Here is a 25,163-nt window from a genome sequence, read left to right as displayed (position 1 = left end):
ACTTGCTCACAATTCAAACCCCAACACCGCCACTGTCACTGACCCATCACTCAAATTCAGAAAGAGGCCAGTCTCAGTGGTGCAGGGTGATACAGTTTTCCATGATCTGAGGCCACAGACACTGTCCCAGGTTCACATCGTCAGGTCTCGTATACTCATGTGTGTGCCGTGTCTGTGATCCCGGCTGGCGGGGGTGACTTATGGGATGAAAACCCCTGGTATGGGTATTACTCTCTTTCTGGAAACAAATGAACAGACAAAGATAATTCAGAATGAGCATCAACTTCCTTATCTACAAAATGAAGATGTATTTCTTAGAATTCTCAATATTAAACTATATACTTCAGTAATTTTTTAAAAATGGCTTCTGCTTATGTGTAAGCAGAAGTGTACAAATCGTAAGTGTAATGAATTACAACACAGTGAACATACCGGTGTCGCCATCACGTATATCAAGCCCCCCAGAATCTCCCTCACAACCTCCTTCCTACCACTGCTGCTTTTACTCTTCCCTAGAAGTAGCCAGTTCCTCTCAGGACTTAGTTCCAGGACTACCTTCTTCTAGGAAGTCTTCCTTGAGTCTCCCACTTAGGGATCAATACCTTTCTAAATGTTGAGTTGTTGGAAGAGTCATGATGTATTTTTTCCTACGCTAAAGTGTGTCATGACTCCTGACAACCCAATACTTCCAAAGCCCCTTTGGCCCAGTCTTCATCATGCTATGTTGTAGCCATGTATTTGTCTCCTTTATTGTATCCACCACACACTCCAGTGCCCACCACCTGTAGGAAGGCACACAACAAACACATGGAGAATAAAATCAACTGATGTCATTTGGAGACAACTATTTAATTTCAGATAATTATTATAAGAAACGTAAAGCAGTGGGAGTTTGGCACAGTAACACAAACGTGGAAGAAGACTGTGATTTGGGTCCATCTAATATCAAGCTGTTCTCCAAACTACACAGATAACTCTTTGAGGATGTTAATTGGTTATCTCTGAGTCTTTGAAAAAAATTTGTTTATGCTTATAACTCTGGATACAAAGATAATGTGTTCAAAATATAGATTGCAACAAATACTTGCATTGGGAGAAGATGGAGTTTCTTGCTTAGGATATTTCAGTTTATCATCAGCAGAATGCATCACTGTAACCAATACACCTCTGCCAACCTGGGTGGGAAAGAACTGTAACCAATATAGGTTCTACCAACCTGGGTAGAAAAGAAGTGACAGGAAGGTCTGCCAAACTGCGTGTCCGATGTGACATAGGGCGGCTAGCAGGGAATCAGGTAGGAGTTATAAAGGCAGCATCTCAGTGTGGAAGCAGGGGCTCCCTGTTAACTGGGCCTCACATATGGCATGGCTGAGAAGGTTTTGTGCCTTGCAGTAGGGGGCTGGTGCAAAAACGTGAGGGTAACCAAGTCACTTAGATCTGAAAGAGGTCCTTGTTGCTAGTATGAAGAAAACTAATGGTAAAGTCATTTTCCCTCATGGAGTAGAAACTTTACTTTGTGATTCACTATCTGGTCTGCCAGATGGGATGTACCGTACTACGGCCCTGAGACAGCATTTTCTGATCTAATAGTCATTTAAAACGGATATGGGTGTATGTGAGTGGAGTCCAAGTGCATTGGGAAAAAAAATGAAAGGGAATTTTTAAAACATGAGGTGTGTGGATTTGTGGGATACATGCACAAGCACAGACACACACTTTAGTAGGAAGAGCACAAACATTTTCACTAGCGCCAAATGTTCCTCTAGCTTGGTAGGCTTGAAAAGTGATACATGCAATTAGACATTCAGCATGCTGCATGTCCAAAGTTTTCACATCTTTCCATCCATGCTTTAAGGAGTCTTCCTTGTCAGTGCTGAGAAGAAGGTTGGTGACCCTCGGGGAGAAAGGACAGCAGCATATTGGTTGGCAGAGTAGGGATAATAGAAAATGGTCACCAAGACATTTGCTATATCTTGGAAGTTCTGTTTAAAGCAATGACTCTCAGTACGTTGTCATTTTCACTTTGCTTTTGCTTCATAGCAAGGGTCATACGCATGTTTCCTTCTATTCCTATGCCAGTGGTATGCCAACGGAGCATACTGAGAGTGGACCTTTACCTGTGTTTAGAAGAGGCATTTGCAAATACATTTTGGCTTAAGTCGTCTGTCATTTTAGATGTTTTACACTAAGTGAGAGATTGCCTGATGGTTATAGAGTTTTACATAAACTTTTGGTCTGTCAAATGACTAGTTATATAAGGTTGTCAACTAGTTTGTGTTATACTGTCCTAGGAGAATTTTAGTTTGGCAGAAAAACATCTAGTTATATAAAGTCACAAATACAAGTAAAATTTTGGGAGAATTCTATTAGAAAGTAATTTTAGCATTATGTGGTAAGATAAAATAAGAAGATTGCATTTTATCTCTTGTCACACTGGTAGTAGACTGCCAGAATAATGAAATTTGCATTTATAAATACACCACCACTGGTAGTATTTCTGAATGTCTTCTGTGTTGGTGGAAACAGTCTCGGGACCAGCAGTTAGCGTAACGGCTATGTTGCTGGACTCCCATGTAGCCGACCTCAGTTCGAATCCCGGACTCGGTGGCTTAAACTCACGCTGGGTGTGTATGCGTGCGTGCCCAAGATCCCAAGAGGAGAATAGAGGAGAAGGGATCATGGTGTGGCCATCCCCCTGGGAGGTGATTTCTCTCTTTCTGTCTCTCTGTCTCTCTCTGTCTTTCCAGCAAGCGCATGCGCCCTATAGCAAAAACCTCTCAAAACAAAGAAAAAAGAAACAGTCTCAAGCCGAACCATTTGAACTATCATATTGAATATGGTACTAGAATTCCAGAGATCAGCTATAAAACAGAAATTAAGGTTCTCTCTCTCTCTTCACCCTTTTTCAACTCCCAGTCTCCCTTTCCTCCAGTGCTCCAGCACATACATAAGAAAGTAGGTATTTAAGCTAAAGGACTTAACCCTTACAAACAATAGCAGAAGGAAGGTAACCATAGAAGGCTTTCGTGGATTTTATTTTTAAAATACTATGGTGCAAAATAATTTATTTTGAAAAAAAAAAGCTGTATTTTATGTGCATTTATTATAAAAACATAGACAATCTATAAAATATTCTATAAAACAAACCATAGTACTTAAAAATGATATTTTTCCCAAATAATTTGCAGAAATTTCTCATTTTAATACTGCATTATTTTACCAGTGGCATAATCTGTTTTATATCCATGTCTAGTGAATAATAAACTCTGTCAGCCAAGAATAATATTATTATTTAAAAGACCCACCTGCTAAATATATCTTTCCCTCTGAACAAAATTCTTACTGGTGAAAAACTGAAGTCTTGAAAGCCTCTTTTGAATACAAATATGTTTCTTGAGGATCCATAGTATTACAGAAGTTAGATTCAGAATCACAGCCTGAGAGAGAGGAAAGAGCACTCGTAAGTATTTTTGCACCTTCTCCCTTTGAAGATGAGAATGTTGCAGTCCAGAGGAGACTAATGACTCTCCCAAAGTGACATGGTTTATTGATGCCAAGTTGGGAATGTACACAACTGTTCTGAAAGAACTCAAAACACCCATGGGGACCTGCTCATCTCACTTCAGTTGTTTCCTCATTATCTTTTCCATCTGATCCATTTTTTGTGGATTTATATCTTTAAAAAAATGTTTAGAGGTTTTTGCCTTAGGGCATGTGCACTTGCCAGGAGAGAGAGAGAAACTGACTGTGAGAGGGAAAGTGAGAAATCACCTTCCAGAGGGATGGCCATGCCACAATCCCTTATCTTACATTCTCCTCCCAGGATCTTGGACACACAGGCACATGTACCCAGCATCAGTTTCAAACCACTGGGTCTAGGACTTGAACCACCATAAGCCATGTGGGAGTTGAATGATGTACTCATTACGCCATCTGCTGGCCCTGGATTTATATTTTTTAATTGTATCAACTCACAGATGAGATTGTGCACCCATAGCAATAAGACATAAGAATGGATAAGTTCTTTAAACTTTTGTATTTTATTCAGTTAATCATGTTTAAAATAAGATAACAGAAAACTTAAGCACACTAAGAAGAGGAAAGCATTTGTGTTCCATATTAAAGAGAGGATGGAAGATGATCGAATGCCTTTTCAACCCTGAGATTCTGTAATTCTGAGAGTCATAGCTGCAAAATGTTCAGAGTGTGGGGTCTTATTTGCTGCACAGCAAACAGGAAGTAGCCTGCAGCCAAGAAATCTGTGTTGATCTTCAGGGAAGCAGGCAGTGGGAAGGGAAAGCTTACCTAAGGAGATTCTTCCAGTGCCAGGTCTTTGCCTGCACTCTACCCTGAGTTGCCTACAGCCAGCCCATGTCAGTCTTGGCGAATGATGCATCCCTGAGCTTAAGATGCAGACTTTCCCATCCCACCACAGGGCATTGGCTCAGAGACAGGGGAATCTAGTACTCCACTTCCTGTGGAGCTTTCAAAAGTCCTGTTAACTTCCTGCCTTCATAGAAACCTCTGCAGCTTCTCTCTCAGTTTCTCTTCTCTCTCAGCTTGCCCAGCAGGCTTATCTATGCCTCAGGTGCACCTTCACTTTGCATCTCCTCTTCTGGGAAGACAAGCAGCACCCGGGCCATGATGTGACTCTTAATATTTTCTTATGGGCCAGATAATAAATCTGACCATCTTCTTAAATGGAGAAAGAAAATAATTTAGGGGGAACAAATGTAAATTACTACTTAGCAAGTGCTGCTACTGCATTTTCTTATTTTGCAGCTTTCCTTTCCTTAATTCTTTTTTTTTTTTTTTTGAGAGGTTTTTGCTATAGGGCACGTGCACTTGCCAGAAAGAGAGAGACAGAGAGATAGAAAGCAAGAAATCACCCCCCCAGGGGGGATAGCCATGCCACAATCCCTTCTCCATTCTCCTCTCGGGACCTTGGGCATGCACGCACACGTACCCTGTGTGAGTCTAAGCCAACAGTTCCAGGACTCGAACCGTGGTTGATTACATGGGAATTCAGCGACATAGCCATTATGCTAACTGCTGGTCCCTCTTTCCTTAATTCTTTTAATTAGTTGTCACATTGACATTTTTCATGAAAACTTGAGCAATTATTAGTACACATTTTTCATGCCTTTCTGGGCAGAATCAGAATGAAAATGAGATATTCATTCAGTTGTTAAATGATGGTCAAGACTTTCATACGTTTATATGACTTTATATCATGGCTGGTCTTTACAGAGAAGTATGATTTTTAGCAACGCTGATGAAGTATTTTAGATGGCCAGGAAAATGCATTATTGAAGCATTTGGGGCATTTTAAGAATACAAACTACATAACGAGATATAAAATCCAGCAGTACCCACAGACACATAAGAAACATTTTTCTTCCAACAGACAGTGGTCTCCTCCAGTTCCCTTAGGACACATGAACAATCCATTTCTCTGCCACAACCTTAGAACATGAGCAGAGACAGCACAAAAAATAGTCCAGGAATGGTTTGGCAGCTTCTGTATCCAGTGTCAACTTTTTTGGACTTTCTTGAAAAGTAGTTGCCATTCCTGGCCAGTGGTTTTAGACAGTTCCAGTAGGAACTGAAACTTGGGTGGGCTGGAAGTCTCAAGAGAATGTTAAAAAGCCAGAGAAACCAATATCCCCAAGGCATAACCAACCGTAGAGCTAGAAAATGCCTTAGAAAGAGTATGGCCCAGCCCCTGCTACCCAGAAAGTCCGATGTGGTCAAACTCTATATTCTTTCTGTATCATTGTACCTAAAATCTTGGTCTTACTGGTTATCTTTGGGTTTCTTGATTTTATTTAAGTTATTTAAGTTTTGGTAAGTTATTTTAATTTTTTTCCTCACAATTTATGATTTAATAGGTCATTTGGAGATTCTTTGGGAACAAGATTATGAAAAAATTATACCAATATTTCTATGGGAAATTAGATATATATGTGTGCATGTGTATATACATACATACACACACCTTGTTATATATGCACGTATATATGTGTGTGTGTATACACACACACACACACACACACACACATATATATATACACACAACTATATATAAACACTGTTACACTGATATATACACAGACACACCTAGGAGTGTATGTGTGTGTGTATGTATATATATGTGTGTGTGTGTATATATATATATTAAAAGATGTATGTGTATATACAAGTATAGATATATGTATATACATATATATGTGTAGATATATATATAGATGTATGTATATATGTAGTTGGTTTTTGTCATAAGGCCTGTGTGCTTGCTGGAGAGAGACAGAGATGCAGAGAGAGGGACAGTGTGGGAGAGAGCGAGCAACAGAGAGAAAGTGAGAAATCACCTTCTGGGGAGATGGCTATGCCACAGTCCCTTCTCCATTCTCCTCTCAGGATTTTAAGAGTGATTTTTCAAGTTGCCAGGCCCAAGACTTGGACCATTGTCAGCCACGTGGGATTCCAGTGCCTTAACCACCACACCACGGGCTGCCCTCCAGTAATATTGTTTTAAATAAAGCTGATGTCTCCAAGCATTATGGAAGGAAAAGGGTGCTTAGTGATACCCTCACTAAGCACTTCTGAGACAGGGGAGTGGTCACTGGTAAAGTTTCTTAGAGAAGGTCATTATCCTGTGATGAGAGTATCAAGGGACTCAGGATTCGAGGAAAATGAGACTCCCTTCTGAAATTTCACTTTGAGCTTCCAAGATTTCTCTTCTTTTGAAGTTCTTTTTCTTAGTCCCCCATAGACCCAAAGGGCCTCTCAACTTTTTTTTTTATCTCTCCCTGGACTCTTTATTGTCACCATTCTGTCACCTCTCTCATCTTTTCTTTATGTAATTTTGCCAATCTATTGGTTTGTTGAGAAAGTCATAACGCATTTTTACATAGAAAAGCATAGAAAAATACATGGCGACTTTCCTGACAACCTAATAGTTGATGACTCCTGCATAAATCAAATGAAGTAGGAAGCCCACTGGATAGCATTTCAGCAGGCCTAGTTTGCTCTCTTGGTGACCTTTTATGAGCCACCTTGTTACTCTAAGACTTGGTTTTATCACCTATAAAAAGACCAGATGAGACCAAATGATCACAATGAAGTCTTCAGGAAGAAAGCAAAAGCTCCTTAACTTTAGAATCCAATTTTATAGCATCAGTGATCACTTCTGAATCTATAGAATCACTTTTGCCTCTGATCAGCATTTTCATCTAAGGATCATCTTCCATTATATATCCTTCCAACCCTGAAATGCAGAATGTCCACCATAGCAATCATTATCACCCCAATTAAACAAGATCCTATACTTTACTCCCTGTTTTTTAGAGGTACTATCCCTGGGTACCCTGGCTTCTGGGTGAGTCTTTTAATATAGGGTCTCACTGTGTCATGATCCGCTTGCCTTCCACCTCCCAGCTGGGACTATAAGCATATCCCACCATGCCCAAGTGTTCTTTTTGTTTGTTTGTTTTGTTTTGTTTTTGTTTTTGTTTTTGACATGGCCTAAGTAGTTGCCTAGGCCAGCTTTGAGCATGTGATACTCCTGCCTCAGCCTCCCTGAGTAGCTGAGTATATGCCAATAAACCAGGTCTTTACATTGTATAGGAAATCAAACATTGCCTCCCATGTGGTCCTGGCCTGTGGAACACAGTGTCTTAGCAATGTGCAATACCATGGCTAGTTATTTGTTTCCTTCCTTCCTTTCTTTCTTCTGTTTTTTTTTTTTTAGTCAATCCTTTTCCTTTATCACCTAAATTCTATCAGCTATTCAGTATGCCATATTTTTATTTTTAATGTCTCATGTATGTATTTCTTCTTGTCTACCCTATGTGTATATTGTGTATGTGTTAAAATACAATATAGCATTTACTGCGTCAACTATTTTAAGTGTGCAAGTCAGCATTAAGAAACTTCATATGGCATTGTTTTCAACCAATACCACTACCCATCTCTAGAACTTTTCCATCATCTCCAAACTTAAACTCTCTCTATCAAACAATATCTTTCTGTCTACTTTTAATTGACAACTTAAAGTATCAGAATGTCTGATCTAAATAGGCTCATCAAGATCATTCACCACAACCCTAATTTGACAGGTTACATAAGGCAACCACAGCCCAGATGAGTTAAGCCACGTTTTCACCAGACCTTCATTCTCTGGCTTCCAGATTACATCACCACTCTCATAGCTAGCTTCTTTGCCTCCAGCCTCTTCAACTTCCACCCAATCACATGTATTACTTGGAACTTTTATCTTCTTTTTATATTCTTCCTTCCTTTCACTCCATGCTCAGAAACTGACATTGGCAACCTTGCAGTCACAGTTTGCCCAAATGCCCAGTCTGATCTCCCACTGTGTTACAATAGTTGTAGATTCTCTACTATGTCAGGTTAGTGTTCTCCCAAGTCATACATTGCATTTGTGTGTGTGTGTGTGTGTGTGTGTGTGTGTGTGTGTGTGTGTGTGATTTTAATATGTGTATCTTACTTTCCTCTAATATTCAGATGGGTTCAGGAATCTCCCAAGATTACAAACCTAGGTCTCCCTCTCTACCTGCTGCCGTAACAATAACAACTGTCAATAATAATTATCTGCATTATTGAGCTTCATGGGCCAGGCTCTGGGCTAACCCTTTTTATATAATGTTTCACTCCACCTCAAATTTATACCCATTTTATGAATCTGGCAACTATGGATTAGGCAAATAATTTCTAATTTTGATTGCACATTAAAATCACCTGGTTCTATTAAAAATTACTGATGTTTAGGCTAACACTTTTGGTTCTGCTGTTCTGGGGTGTTCTGAGTCCCAGTAGTAATGGAATTTGTTCAAGGTTTCAAAACTAGTCAGTTTAGGAACCTATACCCAGGTCACTTCAGAACCCAAACTTTCAGTCTCAACTCTGATTGTGGATCCGAATCAACTGTGCATCTTTTTTTTTTTTTAAAGAAGTATTATTAGGGGGTAAGATAAGAGCTGCCTGGAATATTAAAAGGTGAACAAATGAGAACAACTCTTTAGATGACTAATGAACCACTAGAATTGAGAACATGACATTAGCCACGATGTGGCCTTACATCCCTGTGGACCTGATTAAAGAAATCATGACTTCTTATCCATTAATGAAAAGTAGGAAAGGTGGCGTGTTGGAAAGTGTTGAGAGAAGATAGAGTAACAGCAACAGTGTCACATTGTTGAGTATTGAGGAATGAAAATGGAGCATGTAATTCTGTAAATAACCCACATTTGTAAGCCGTTATTTGACATAAACTGCCATTAAGCCATATCTTGCCAGCCTAATTTGGCACAGTGCAATTCTGGTTATTTAATAGGAACTCCACATATGGAAACAGGTATCCATCGTGAAAGGAAATAGGACTGTGAGCTGAAAGTTTTCATGCAAAGATTAGTGGGTGCTAAGTGCGTCTACTGACAAGGACAACCGATGTGCTGCTACTTATTCCAACTTCTCCAGGGACAGGTTTGTTGTCAGTGCACATCATCGGTACCACTTGAGTACTATTATTGTTAAGCTGACATCTTAGGAACATAGCCATTATCCTATTTTGGTTTCAAATTCAATTCCGGTTATTGACAAATGTTGGGATGGGAGCGGAGATGAACTTTACTGCAAGAAAGATGCCCTAGGAATATAATGTCTCTAAGAATCCTGTAAAAAGTACAGTTATATAATTTGTTGAGATGAGTTAAGTGGTAATCATCCTGATGTTTGACATTTACAAATTCTTCTCATAGCACTAAACATTTAACTGAAGCACATATTTGACACTGAAGAAGTACTGTTCTGTGTAATGTACTTAGAACTTTCCAGTGGATGTGGTGGTTTTTTTCCCTTCAAGTAAACAGCTTTGGATTTACTGAAGTCATTGTAGGATACAGGGAAATGAATTCACTAGAGAAATTAAAGCCAAGCATTTCAAGTGATGCTTTGATCTTCAAAATAGGAAACAGAATGGCAGAGTTTGTTGTAGAGACAGACACTTTCTTTGGCAGTGACAATATGGACATCAGCTAATATGTGAAAACTCGTTGAGGGTAGCCAGGATGGCTAAACATGACAGTCACAACTTTACTAATTGGGAGGGAGGCAGGGACAATTAAAAATCAGTATTAAGGGAGGCAGGGTCAATACAAATCCTAATATTTCATCTAAATAACTGTACTGGTCTCTTCACTTAGGGAAAAGTCACGACCAGTCAGAGGAGAGAAGCAGCGTCATTCTTTTCTTTTTTTTTTCCTTTCTTTTTTTTCTTTAGGTTTTTGACATAGGCATGTGTGCTCACCAGAGAGAGATGGAGACAGTGAGAGGGAAAGTGGGAAATCATGCTCTAGGGGGGATGGCCCCACCTCAATCTCCTCTCCTCCATTCTCCTTCTGGAATTTTGGGCATGCACACAAACATGCCTGGCATGATTCTCAAGCTGCCAGGTTTGGGACTTGAACTGTGGCCAGCCATATGTGAGTCCAGCACCTTAACTACCATCCCACCTGCTGGCCTGATGATGTTCTTCTCTTTCCTTTTCTCACAGTTGGTAACACTTGGTTTTCACCTGGGGCATATTCTATCTCTTTGGTGCTGGTTAAATGAGATATTATAATGTTACTAATTATAAATATCTGATTTAAAGGTGGTCTGCATGAATAAATCCATATATGGAATCTGTTCTTGTTGAGTGAGGAAAAGAAAACAGTTCAGTTATAAATTGGGTCACAATTGAATTGTTACATTTGAATGGTATTGATATGAAGAGGTCTCAATAAACTTTATAGAAAGTGCATATTATTAAATAACTATGCATAGATATTTTTAAAAATTTTGTACCAAAGTAATTTCATATTTTAGTTCCATTTCCCACAAATTTAAACATTTTTCTTACATTTTCTTACTTATATTACACATTCAGATCATATTTTCAAAGATAAACTTAAACACAGAAACAGACTGTAGCAAACGGAACTGCATTGCTGGAAGCCACATGGCCGGCTGGCTGTGGGATGTGTATCCCCAGGTCAGCTTGAAAACACAAGCGTAGGTGCCCAAAATTCTGAGGGCCTGGAGGACTGGGAAATGGGGATGGTGGCATAATGTGGCCCCACTGAGGGTATTTCTGTTTCTCTTCCTCTTTCTCATGCATGCATATGTGCACTATATTTTGAATAAATAAGGAAATCTAAAGAGAATTGTTTAATATGACTAATGAGACTGACAGGAAAGCAATTAATATAGACCATAAGTAAACTTGTAAAATGGCTTTTAAACATAAATTTACTATGAATTGTACTGCTGTAAAAATGGAGTACATCTTTCTCAACCCAGAACATGTACAGTTACCATTGCCAGTTAATACATCAAGGACATAGGACTTTCTCTTGTATAAAGAGAAAGGTGTGTATGTGTATGATCTGTAACATATGTCCATTTATGTATCATATGTATACCTGTCATAAAACATTCATACATACACCCCACTCAGATACCTCTGAGAATTACTCTGTAATCAACAATAGAACGGCCTTAGACACTTGGTAGGAAAAGAAGACCTGGTACCTGGTAACACTCAGCAAAGAGATGAACAACATACCTTGCACTAAATTAGCACATTTCTAAAGGTTTGCTTGCAAAATTTAATGATAAAATACCCTTAACATGGGTTACCGTATTTTTCCATTAAAATGTTAGTGATAAATTGTTTTATTAATATTTCTACTCTCTGTTGACCTGAGTGCTGTCCTCTCAAGGAATGGTGGATTTCCTCATCACAGCCCACATTGAAGCAGTACCTTCTATGCAACAGGTGCTATACTAGGGCTTTCAGTAGAGTGCCCCCTACTCAAACTTCACACACATTCCCTTGAGACATATAGCATTTCTCACATTTGAAACAAGGGACCCCAGGCATAGATTAGTTCATCTATTTACTCAGGATCATGTAGCAAGGATGTATAGGGCTGGGATTCAAACTCTCTCACTCTGTAACCAGTGCCCCACAAGGTAGTAAGAACATTTTCAAGATGTAGTAAGTTAAGTGAGTTGCACAGTGGTTTCCCAAACCTGGCTGCACCTCAGAATCACTTGGGAAGGTTTTTGAAAATAAAGATCTCCAGAGAATACCTTCAGAGAGTCTGATTAAGGAGGTCAAAGGTGTGCCTTGGGGATCATTTTATTAATTGCTCCCAGATGATTCCAGTGCAGTCAACACAGCATTTGTGAACCACAGTATTAGAAGTGTAAGCTGAGTACATTTGGCAAGAGGAGGCTATGTTTTCTAACAACTGTGATCATGATACATAGGTACCAGATATACACAGTCCCTGATAATACAGTATGTCAGGAGATAAAGATGTGTACACAGGGACCAGCATACACAGGAAAATGCTTTAATAGAACCACACCAATATGACACAGGAGAGAGAGGAGCTACCTCTATTTGTGGAAGTCAGCAAAGGTTTCATAAAGGGGGATAATACTTAAGTGAATTGTCTTTACAAAGAAAAATAGGGATGAAATGGTGTTTCAAGCATAGAAAGCCGTGAGATGAAAGGCCATGAAGCAGGGATGGTTTGGGCGGCAGGTTAGAGCTGGTTATAGTATGGATGGCCTTATGTACTGTGGCATGAAATAAGGACTTGTAGGTAACCAGCAACCACTGGCACATTTAAACAAGGTAGTACAATAAGGGTAACATTTGAAAGGTATTGCTGTGGCTGAAGTGTGGGGATGACTTAAAGCAGGGGAGGTTGGATGTAGGGCTACCAGTCGAGAGGCCATGTGAAAGTTAAAGTTCAGGTGAGAGAGAACACAGTCTGAACCAAGGCAGGGTGACTGTTCACAGAGAATGAAAGAGAAGGGGTTAAAGCAATATATTTGAGAGAACATCAGAGAAAATGATGACAGAGTGAGTAAGGTGAGGAATGGCAAAAACAGAGAGAGGAGTCAGAAATAAGGCCTGAATTTCTAGACTAGACCATGTAGTAACAGTAGCCCAGCTATCTGAGGAAAACCTATTATTGTTGGAGCTGCTCAGTCTAACCCTAGATTTTATTACTATCTTTTTGGCAGAATTCATCATTTAAAAGATAAACTAGCCTAAGTTTGAAGATAAGTTAAAAATAATTTATTTTTGAAAAATTAATAGTATATCAATATATGAAGTATACATATATTAGGTCATTGGGAAAGTCCTGACATACCTGTCTAGTTTTTCTATGCAAAAATGCATCATGACTTTCCAGATGACCCAATTCATCTATCTATCTATTTATCTACCTACCTACCTACCTATACATTTCTTTTTAATTTCAGTAAAGTTAAAGTAGAACTGATCTTCAATGTTCATCTTTAGAAAACACATGGGGATCTTAAGTTGTTTTTAATTATTCTGATAAACTAATATTGAAAGTCCAGGCTCCATTAGTCCCAGTTGTCAAACTTAAATCTCTTAATGTATAACTTTTTCTGTAGTTGCTTTCCAGTAATAAAATGGGTGATGGAATTTTTAAGAAAACATTTTTGTAGCTCTGCAATAGATGAATTTTCCCACTGGGGTTTATATAATGACTTTGTCGAAAGCTAAAACAATGTATAAAATAAAACCCTGTGGAAGAAAAAATAATTATAATGAATTCCCACCTGAAATGATGGAATGCCTATAGTTGTGAGTTCCGTATTTTATTTCACTATCTATTTAATAATTAAAGGCCCTTTAGTAACCAGAGGTTTCATTGTAAAGCACGTTATTCTAGGGAGCTAAGAATTCTGTTGGTGGAGAGCAGTAACTTTTTCCAGATGAAGGGAGATAAAAATTTACAAGTCACCTTTGACCTAAGACTCACTCAAGTGAATCTAGATAGAAAGGTAATTCTTGTTAAAGAAGGAGTTCTTGAGGTAGAGTTTACCTGAATAAACCTGATATAAAACTTTTGGCTCTGTGTTTTGAAATTCCATAGGTTTGAGTATGCCACTTGTTGGCTTTATACTTTTTGTTTTAGTTTGTTGTTTTTTATTGCAAGAGGGCGCATGTATTTTCCAGAAAGAGAGAGAAAGAGAGAAAGGGAGAAAACACTCTAAATAAGGTGTGGTCATGCCATAATTTTTTTTCCATTTCTCTATCCTGGTGGGATTTGGTGTACGCATGCACACATGCCCAGAATACTTATCAAGTAAGTCATAAAGGCCACAATCAACCATGTGTGATTCAGCTCCTTTGATTACTAAGCTGCAGAGTAGGCCCTGCTCTTTGTTCTTAGCAAGTAACTTATACCTTCCAAACTTCCCTTTCTTCCTCTCTATGACCCAGGTGATTAAACTTGCCTCATAGTCATGCCAAAACTATTAAATTAAATCAGGTGATATGAGTTTATATTGTTCTGTAAATTGGAAAGCATTATATAATATTAATCACACTTTTAGAAATTTCTTTTTCTTTATTTTAAGGTTTATTTAAACTATTTTCATGAGTGAGATAAAGATGCATACCCAACTTCCTCCAGCTGCTGATCATGGGCATGTGCATGCCTGATGAACTCAGGGAGGTCTGTGGATGCAAACACAGAACCTTTCTGTGTAGGTCAGCTTCATAAAGAATCATGTTTTACCACTCTGTTATTGTTCAGACCCTTAGAATTTTCTTAATACCATGTTCTGTTTCAGGTTTTAAAGCCAAGTATGTGTATGTATCTTGCAAGTGTTTTTCTAGACAGATTTCTCCCTGGCTATTTCTTCTTTACCCATGTAGCCAGCAGCTAGGTTTTTATTATTTTTTTAAAGACTCAACATCCCACATTAGGAAATGATGATAGCAGGGTACTCCAGGTTTATGATGTTTGCAAAATGTGTTACTCATGATTTTCAACCCAACCAACAACCTCCAGTTCTCTAGTACACAAAGTCACTACTCTGCTGCCATGGGGTCTTGCTACTGTACTAACCATAACTTTTGGCCTGGTGTTCTACCTGTGAAAAACTGACTTTGAAAACAAGTGCTCTCATTTTATGACTGTTTTTACTACACCTAGATGAAACAAAGCACTGCAGAGGTGTAGTAAGCCAGTTCCAGGAGTCCCAGAAAACAAAAGGGAAAAGGAGTGTGGGTTGTGCTTTCATAGCATCCTAATTAGCTCTTGCTAGTGTGCCAACATTCCAATGAGATTACTTAGCTTAAAGTAGATCTTGTCTTGAGTGGTTGAAATGTCAAGACCTCCATCTAATATTGGTCTCTGGAGGATTGCATCATAACTAAGCTTCTCTTATTCCCTATTCCCTGTACATTGTATGTGTAGTTGAGTGTGTGTGTGTGTGTGTGTGTGTGTGTGTATGTGTGTGTGTGTGTGTATACAAGGAAGACAGAGAATCTGAAAACCTAGATTCTCCTCTCCGCTAATATCTACCATTAAGGAACGATGAGATTTTAGGGGGAAATCACCCCACCTGTTTGAATTTTATTTCTCACACCTAGAAAATAAAGGTAGGATGAGATGCCTCTAAGAGTCCTTCCTGTAACATTTATGGAGCTGTGACTAACTGACTCACTGATTTAGCAAACTTTGAATCTTAGGAATTGTGATTCAAAATGCAATGTTGGAAGGAAAATCTTTTTTCATCCTAGTTTCTAAGTTGTATGTTCATAAGGCATAGATTATGAACATAGTTGTATGTTCATAGGCATAGATGGCATCAAGAAAGTCTGCATTTGTGATGGATGAAAATTGATGAGGGAGAGTGGAGTCAAAAAAGCAGAAGCCAACTTCTTTCTGTTGCATAAGGCCCTTGAAAACCCACAGAAAAATTTGAATCCCTCTAGATGAGAATCCTCTCAAGGAAGCAAGTTCCATCCCACTTTCAGTTGGTCAGGAAATCATGAATTAATAGATACTTAATACATGTGCGAATACAAAACCTTTGTACAAAATGACAAAGACAGCTACCCCATGTGGTTGCCATGTGGGTTATATTTTAAACATATGAACTTTACAGGTCAAGATAAGATATAGAAATAAAGTATTTTCCCCATAGACACGGGGCTACTAAAATTTTAATTTGAATTCTACATTAGAAAATTTCAGGACCATCAGATGGCGTAATGGCTACATCACTGGGCTCTCATGTAGTCGATTGCAGTTCGAGTCCTGGACCCAGTGAATTAAACTCACACTGGAAGTATGTGCAAGTGTGCCCAAGATCCGAGAGGAGAATGGAGAAGCTATGGCGGCATGGCCATCCCACCTGGTGGGGGGGTGATTTCTCACTGTCTCTCTCTGTCTTTCTGGAAAACACATGCACCCTATAGCAAAAACCTCTCCAAAAAAAAATTTTTTTTTTCAAAATATATCTTGTAGTTCTCCTAAATTAAAATGTGATCCTTCCTGTGCTAGTCTACTCTGTTGCTAATAACACAAAATATCCGAGTCTGGATAATTTAAGAGAATAAATAATTTAAGAGGTTTTATTTAGCTCAGAGGTCAGTAGACCAAAGTCTAGGGGCCTTATTTGTTAAGGGCCTTCTTGCAGGTGGATCAGTTGGATGCAGGACAGAGAAGAGCAGGAGCATCCAGATCTGTGTGCATGTGTGTCTGTTCTGTTCTCATTTTCTGGGGAATTCTGCCCTGATGACCTTAATCCTAATCTCTTCCCGAAGTCCCTACCTTCCAACACCATAACTAGATTAAGCTTTCACTCTCTTAATCCTTTTAGAACTAAGTGTCAAAACACAAATTTATGGGGAACGTACTGAAGTCATAGTACCTCTTTCTTGGCCTCACAATCTTCAGTCACCAAAGCTTGTTTTTTCTTCCTTCTCCAGAGAAAAATAAAAGAATAGAACATTTACATTCTGTAAATTTAGGAGATGTTAATGACTTCATATTAAAACAAGTCAGATAAATGTACACAATGTTTTGAGCCAGGTGTTGTAATTTACATAAAAACCTAAGTGACATTCATCCATTCATGTACCAAATATTTACTTGGTGTCTTCTTTTTTTTTTTTTTATTATTATCATAATCTTCTTTATATTACATTGGATTACATATAACTTTACATTGACTTCCATTGCTTTTTCAAAAGGGAATGCCATGCATGTCAGTCAATACAGAGGCATCGATCTCCCCGCTTTATCATTCAAAGTCTTTTCCATGCATTTCCCAATAATTATTATTACTATAATTTTTTAAAACAGTCAATCACTATTTCTCATTTTGCTTGTTAAAAGACTTCACCCATCATGAAATACTTCCCAGACCAGTCCAGTTGAGAATACTATACACGTCATCTTCAACAGATAATAAACCATATCTGTTTCTCACTAACATCCCCTCTATTGTTCACTTGCTATCTTTCTCTATCCTCTTCTCTTTTTTTTTTATAGTTTATTTTTTATTATAATTTTTTTTTCCCATTGCAACACACAAATGAATTTTCCATCCAATATATACTGTGCGTTGGCTCAATCAAGCACGTCAACATATATGTTCTCAGCAAATAATCTCCCAATTCTTGTGTCCTGCATACCTTGCCTTTTGTTTTACCATCCTAGATTCCCCATCCCCCTCCCTCTGTTATGACCCATCCTCCTCCCACATTGTCCCTGTCATCCCCGATTGCCCTCCGTGCCTCACCCCTCCCCAAATGATCTGTCAGTGATCTTAATTAGTCTAAGTCTCTCCAATAGTTATCACAGCTGACACATGCCTCTACATGAACTCAAGTCTGACTTTAGGCCTAAACCCCATTGGGTAAAAAGAGCATACTATAAAGTAGAACCCAACTGGGCCCATACCGCTCACTGCAGCCATCAAATATCCATTTTTTTTTTTAAATGGTACGAATAGTTTAACCGTTTTTTTTTGTTTGTTTTTTGTTTTCGTTCTTTTTTTTTTTCCCTAACATTCATTCCCTGAGCATCATCACAGCGTACTAAATGTAATCTCCCATCTAGAATAAACTGCACAGTGACCCAATCAAGCATGTTATCATCAATAATATTCCACTTCTACTTTCTTGCTCATATGCTTTTTGACTGTTCCTATGTCTTCCTTAGAGAGACTTTTGTTCAGCTCATTTTCCCATTTTTTAATTGGGCTAATCATTTTTTTTTTGCATAAGGCACTTGAGTTTCCTATGTATTCTGGTTATCAGTCCCTTGTCTGAGGCATATTTAACAAAAATATTTTCCCATTCTGAGGGTTGTCAGTTCACACTTGTTACTGTGTCCTTTGCTGTGCAGAAACTTCTTAGTCTAATATAGTCCCACTTGTCTATTTTAGAGATTATTGCCTGTGCTTTGGGAGTCTTATTTAAGAAGTCTTTGCCTACTCCAATGTCTCCCAGGGTTTCCCCAGCATTTTCCACAAGTAGTTTTATTGTCTGAGGTCTTAGGTTCAGATCTTTGATCCATTTTGAGTTGTCCCGGGCCAGAGAGGCGGGGGGGGGCAGGGAGGCCCCCCCGGGCAGTGTGGCGCGCCCCCCGGAGTGGAGGGGCGCCGGCCAGGCCGTTCCCGGCGCACAGCTGCACTCCCAAATATTTACTTGGTGTCTTCTGTGTGTAAGGTACTGCATCAGGTGATGCAAAGCCAAGCCCTTGCCTACTCTTAAGGAATGAATAAGGCAATTGGGAAGTTGGGCTTAGGCAAAATGACCAAAATACAAAATAAAAAAAAGCTGAAGGGCATAAAAGAAATATATTCAAAGCAAGAGAAGTTTCTAAGATATTAGAAAAGCCTCTTTTTCTTTATCCTCTCTATTGAGGGTTCCCAGGGCCACCTTTGTTTTGGTGATTTACTGGGATTCATAGGACTTCACTTCATATTCATGAGTCATACTCATAGCCATGGTAAAAGGAAAATCAGCAAAGGGAAAAGATGTATTGGGCAATGTCAAAAGGAAACCAGGAGCAAGCTTCCTGGGAATTCTATTGGACACTCAGTGCCAAATGATATCTATTGGAGGATAGTAATGTAGGCACTGTCTGTCTAGTATATGCCTATGTTTGAGACTCTCCACAGGAAAGCCAGTGTTTAGCATTCACCACAATATTACAAACAGTTGATACACAGTGAGCCAACCTTAATCAGTTCAGGGAATGCTGGGATCACTCCTAAAATCCAAGCTCCAGATGCAGTAAGACCAGCCTAGTAAGTGGGACTTTCTAAGGATAGTAGTCTCTTGTCTGACTTGTGAGCTCTCTAACTCCTGTCCATAGAGGACACCTGATCCATATCTCCATTGTAAAAACCAAGGGACAAGTTTAGGTGAGGAGATTGGATCACTCGTCTCAAGGAAGTTTGTCTGGATGTCTGAGTCTAGTTCTTGAACTAAGTATCTTTTATTATCTGCTCTCTGGATGAGAGCTGCAGTGCTCTCCAAGGTGTAGGTCTAGAAAATCCATGGTAAAATCTTAGTGTGGAAGTGTTTTAGACTTAACCCTTCTCCCTCTTCTAGAGTGAAGCTGGAAGTATGTGCTCTCTTAGGTTATAGTCCAGCCCTCATCCAACTGATAGACTATTAGGGCCAATCTCTGCCATCCTTGCTGCTGACACAGCCAACTGTTCTATGGTCAGAAATGCTCATGAATGATTCAGTCCTACCTAATTTTCCTTCCTATGATCCTTAATATAACCTTGAGGATCAGGTTGGATCCTCAAGCCTGGTCCCAAGCAAGAATTCTTAATCACAGTAGCTTGTGGGGAGGCGAGATAGCAAGTACTACTTTGGAAAGGCCAATTGATAATGTGTGTAAGGCCACATGGATATTTATCTTGGTTATGATTAAAAACAAGAACTAACAATCTGGTATAAATTGTTTTGGGTTTATCCTGACTCTCTGAAGCAACAGGTATATTTGTGTATAGAAGTTTTATATTTTCCCCTGTGATTTGAAGAGTGAATGACTGCTCTCAAACATAGCCAAGAAAGCAGTCCAAAGAAGAGTATGACTCAAGGGCAAGAGGAGCAGATTGACAATTGGGAGTTATGAGTTGTGTTTAGTCTAATTATTGATTTAACCTCTGAACAAGTTACTTAACCTCTTGTTCTCAGGCACTCTTCCACACTTCTTGTATAATCATTCTTGACTAACAGATGTTTTAACAACATAAAAGAAAAATTGGCAAGATGATTGACTGGCTCCAAATTGATTGGCTCTGTTCACAAGCACACCAGACCTTAAAAGCAATGACATGACAAGACAACATGTTTATGCTGGCATTTTCCCACTTTCCGTACAAAATTTGTACTTATTTTTAGTGTATTATGCTTCTCCCTCAAAAAACTATTAGCATCAGTTGTGATTTGGTTTTCTCTGACATGTTCTTTTTTTATGACATGTCCTTTCTTCATCAGATTCCTTAAAGTAAGAAGTTAATAGTAAACATTCAATGGGTCCCTTCTTCAGGTGAGTTGTTCTAATAACTTCACATTTAACTATCCAGGCTAGCTTTTTAACACCTTACAAAGCAGGTGCAGCTGAAGAAACTGAGGCAAAGAGAGGCTAAATAACTTACCTAGCTAGCAAGAGGCAGAGCTAAGATTTGAAAAAAAGGAAGTCCTAAAATCCTCTGCATTTATCTACCATGTCATCCTATCTCTAAAAAAGGACGATGGCCTTCCACAGGAAACCACAACAGGGTCATGTCACGAATCACCTTCTAACAAGTGACCCAGGTCATGTGGATGTGCTATAATGGATACAAGCGTAAAAAACTTCCCAACTTTGGAATGAGATAGGCATGAGTCAAAATCCTGGCCCAGCAAATTTTCACCCTAATGTTTTAGAGCATTCGTTTTTCTTATCTATAAAATTGGGTGAGTAATGCTTACTCTGGGAACAGTTATTTTTTTAATTAATTAATTTTTTATTATCATCATAATCTTCTTTATATTACATTGGATTACATATAACTTTGTAATGTATTACATTGTTTTTTCTAAAGGGAATGCCATGCATGTCAGTCAGTACAGAGACATTGATCTCCCCACTTCAACATTCAATATCTTCTGGGAACAGTTTTGAAGATTAAATGACCTGATGTACATGAAGCACCAGTCTGGGTCCTGGAATCCAGCAGTGACTCAGCAAATACTACCTGTGATGAGGATGATGAAGCTCTGTAGGTGGCAGTTTCACTCCATTCCTGGCTAGGCAGCCTTGAGTCTGGACAGAATAAGATCAATTGGAGTTAAAGAAGCTTGCTCAGAGGGTCTGACTACCACCCATGTTCTGCTGCCACCTAGACAAGTGGAGCTGGAGCCACAGGACACACTCAGAACATGAGTCATGATTGGCATGTTCTTCATAAGGGGTGTGCTCAGAGGAAACCCTGGGGTCTGTGGAGCAAGTGCCTTCTCCTTCATTTAGCAATTACTAATAAGCTCGGGTCACCTGGCTCTAATTGAAGGATTTTAAAGAGTGGGCTTGCAGCTTCTGTCCATACTGAGTACCTCTTCCTTTCCCACAGTCAGTAACTTCCACTTCACTCTATTTTCTGTAAGGACTGGGGAGAAGGACAGTGTTGCTTAGCAGCAAATTTCAGAGCTGCTGTGTGCTTTTGTGTTTTATTTTTTGAGCCTAGGTTTTTGTCACTCTGTCTGATGGAATCATATTGGCGTCCTCTCTTGTCAGAACCCCATGGGTCAAGTGTAAGCGTGTGCATGCTTTATAGATGGGTCCCTGTTTCTGCCTGCCGCCTGCTCAAGATGTTTGCTGCTGGTTTTGTTTAACAGACACTTCATGCTGCAAATTCTCAAGTGCAAATCACCTTTTGTTTCTTTTATCCCTGGCAATAATGAAGGGCTGAACTGGAGCTTAAATAATTCTTTCAGTGAATACATTAAACAGACTCTTTCATTATAGATCTTAGAGGAATGAAAATAATTTGCACAAAGCCACATTTCCTTCACAAAGTTTTAAAAGAATTGAGGGAACAGCCATTGAGGGAACAATTAATTTTGTTTCTGTAGGAAAATGGGGAGGGGGTAGATGAAATATGTTTCAAGACTTTCAAAAAGATTTCTGGTGGGAACATTTAACAACTGAGTAAAGCATTCCCTCTGGAAAGACAGTGTTGTTTGGGTCTGTGGTTTTGTAGCAGTTTCTTACTATCTTCAGAGCACATGAAGAATAGAATTCTCCACAGATTTTGGTTAAAACATACTATAAAACCAAGTAATTTTGTGAATGACATTTCTGTAAAGGTTGGGGAAGCACTGAGCACATGATAATATTGTATACCTCTTTATGGCTGGACTTAGCACATATGCACAATGAGCTGTTTAAACCCTTCTCCTCTGTTAATGCCCATTTCATCCTTCCTATTGGTTTCATACCCCTTCGGTGTTTTTTCACTATTTATTTTCATTTTCAGTTGAATTAAATCTAACTTTTGCAAAGGTATTAGCTTTTTAGAAGTGGAAAATCTTAACCTCTGATCTTAAATGAGAGAATTATGCTTAGAGAAATGAAGCACTCAGTATTGAGTCACCCAGCTCAGACTGGTATCTTGATATCTTCTTCTATTTAGGTCAGTACTCCTGCCAGGGTGCAAGGCCAAGGATGTTACACTTTCAAAACAATGGACTATAGTAGTTACAGGGGAACAAACTGACTCAGCATGGTGATGAGATTTGCCTCCCCAACATTTAGAGCTGTTAGGACGTCAGCAGGCTGCCTCGTGAAGAAGCAAACCTGTAGATGATAGAAGTGCCCAAGACTGTGCGAGCCACTTAGAGTTGGAGAAATGAGGTAGCCTCGTTCTAGCTGAGGGTCTACAGTGCTATATTATTTGGGTATAATGTTGACAACTAAAGAGATCAAGCAGTTCTCTATGGTATTTATGTTAAAAATGATCTGTTAGGACAAAAGACTCCAAAAGTCAAATGAAAAACCATAAAGGTATAGTCATTACAAAAAACCTGAGCCTTCTTGAACAATGCTCCCTAGGTACTATATAATATGCACAATTAACAGCACCATTTATTTTCCATTCATGAGAACCATGCAGTGGCTTATTAGGTAACTCACATGGTAAATTCTATACCTACTGAGCTTCAATTTATTTTTTCTTTTCTTTTCTTTTTTTTTTAATAAAGGACTCACATTAATGACTCATAGTGCTTTTCGAACTCTTTGTGTTCATTTTATTCATTAATCCATTGATAACCACCTGTAGCCTACAATAATCCTTTCATTCTATTGATATTAAAAGTGCATGATTATGGTTCTAAAACAATTGGATATACATTTGCAACAAAATTAATCCAGATGCAGACTGACTTTCACAAACATTAACTCAAAAGTGGATCACAGATCTAAATGTAAAATGCAAGACTATAAGTCTTCTAGACTAAAACACATGAGGAGATCTATGTGACCCTGAGTTTGGTGATGAGTTATTTCATATAAGAGCAAATGCGTGATCCATGAAAAAAATCCTGGTAAGCTCTGTGAGAGAAAAAAGAATGAAAAGATAAGCCATAGACAGGGAGAAGATATTTGCAAAATACATATTTAGAAAAAACTTGTATCTAAAATATGTAAAGAGCCCACTAAACTCAACAGTAAGGGCCAGCCCTTGGCCTAGTTGTTAAGGGAGCTGGATCCCACATGGTTAACCTCTGTGTTCAAGTCCTGGATCCAGTGGCTTCAGAAACATGTCAGTTGTGTGTGCATATGTGTCTCAAATCTTGTGACATGATGGAGAAATGAAGAAGGAGAAATTGCAGCATGACATGCTCCATAGACATCAGGGGAGTGGCACTTTCTTCCCCCCCTCTCTCTGGCAAGCACAAATTAAAAAAAATAAATAATAAAACACAAAACTTCATCAACAACAAAATGGATGAGTATGGTTGGTTTAATACTCAACAAAGCAAGTCAAACTATGAAAGAGAGACATTGTCTATCCCAACCCAATATATACCAAATGTTTTCACTCTGTGGAAGAAACAGAAAGATGGGAGGGTACAATAGCAGGGAGTGCAACTCTGGATACCAGAGACAATCTAGGAGAGGATGGGTAAAGAGGATGGGAGGGAGGAGATCAAGGACAAACAAACAGTTAACAAACACATGAATGAAAAATGATAATGTATCTGTTAGTCTTTCACTTGATAGATATGTACTGCATTCATACAGTATACTTCAGTATACTCTAAAGATGTATAGTGATTAAATGTAAATTTTGAAAGTGTAAAAAAAGTTATCATCGGGACCAGCAGTTAGTGTAATGGCTATGTTGCTGGACTCCCATGTAGTCGACCGCAGTGCGAGTCCCAGACCCAGTGGCTTAAACTCATGCCAGGTGCATGTACGAGCGTGCCCAAGATCCCGAGAGGAGAATGGAGGAGAAGGCATTGTAGCATAGCCATCCTCCCAAGGGGTGGGGGGTGATTTCTTGCTTTCTGTCTCTCTCTGTCTTTCTGGCAAGCGCACATGCACTATAGCAAAAACCTCTCAAAAAATAAATTATCATCAACAAAAAACAAATTAATAAACAAAAACTCTGAAAGATAACTCACCAAAGAGAATACATAGCTTTCAAATAAGCATATGAAAAGATAGTTAACATAATCCATCCTTGGGAAAATGCAAGTGAAAGCCAATGGAATACTACTGCATACCTATTAAAGTGACTAAATCCTGCTGATAGCATAGGATGGTGAGGAAGACACAGAGCAACAAGAGAGCTCTCATTTCTTGTTAGTGAGAATGCAAAGTACAAAAGTTACAGGAGTTTGAAAGACTATTTGGAAGTTTCTCACAAAGTTAAACATAGGCTTACTATCCAGCAATCGTATACCTAATATTTGCACAACCAATTTGAAAATTTATGTTCATAAAAACCTGTCACCAAATGTTTATGGCAATTTTATTCATAATCACAAAAAAACTGGAAGCAATCAAGATGAATTTCAATAGGTAAATGAAGTACTTTTCAGCAATAAAAAAGAATGAGCCATTGAGCCATACAAAGACATTGATGAATTCTAAAGCATACTGCCAAGTGAAATAAGTCAATCTGAAAAGGCTACATATTGTCTGATTCCAATTTTATGACATTCTGTAAAAGGCAAAATCATAAAGACGAAAAATAGATGAGAGGTTTCCTGAGATTTCTATTCTGGG

The sequence above is a fragment of the Tupaia chinensis genome, unplaced genomic scaffold, assembly GCF_000334495.1.
Source record: "Tupaia chinensis unplaced genomic scaffold, TupChi_1.0 Scaffold143720_1, whole genome shotgun sequence".
NCBI lineage: Eukaryota > Metazoa > Chordata > Mammalia > Scandentia > Tupaiidae > Tupaia > Tupaia belangeri.
This window is presented reverse-complemented; position numbering follows the sequence as displayed.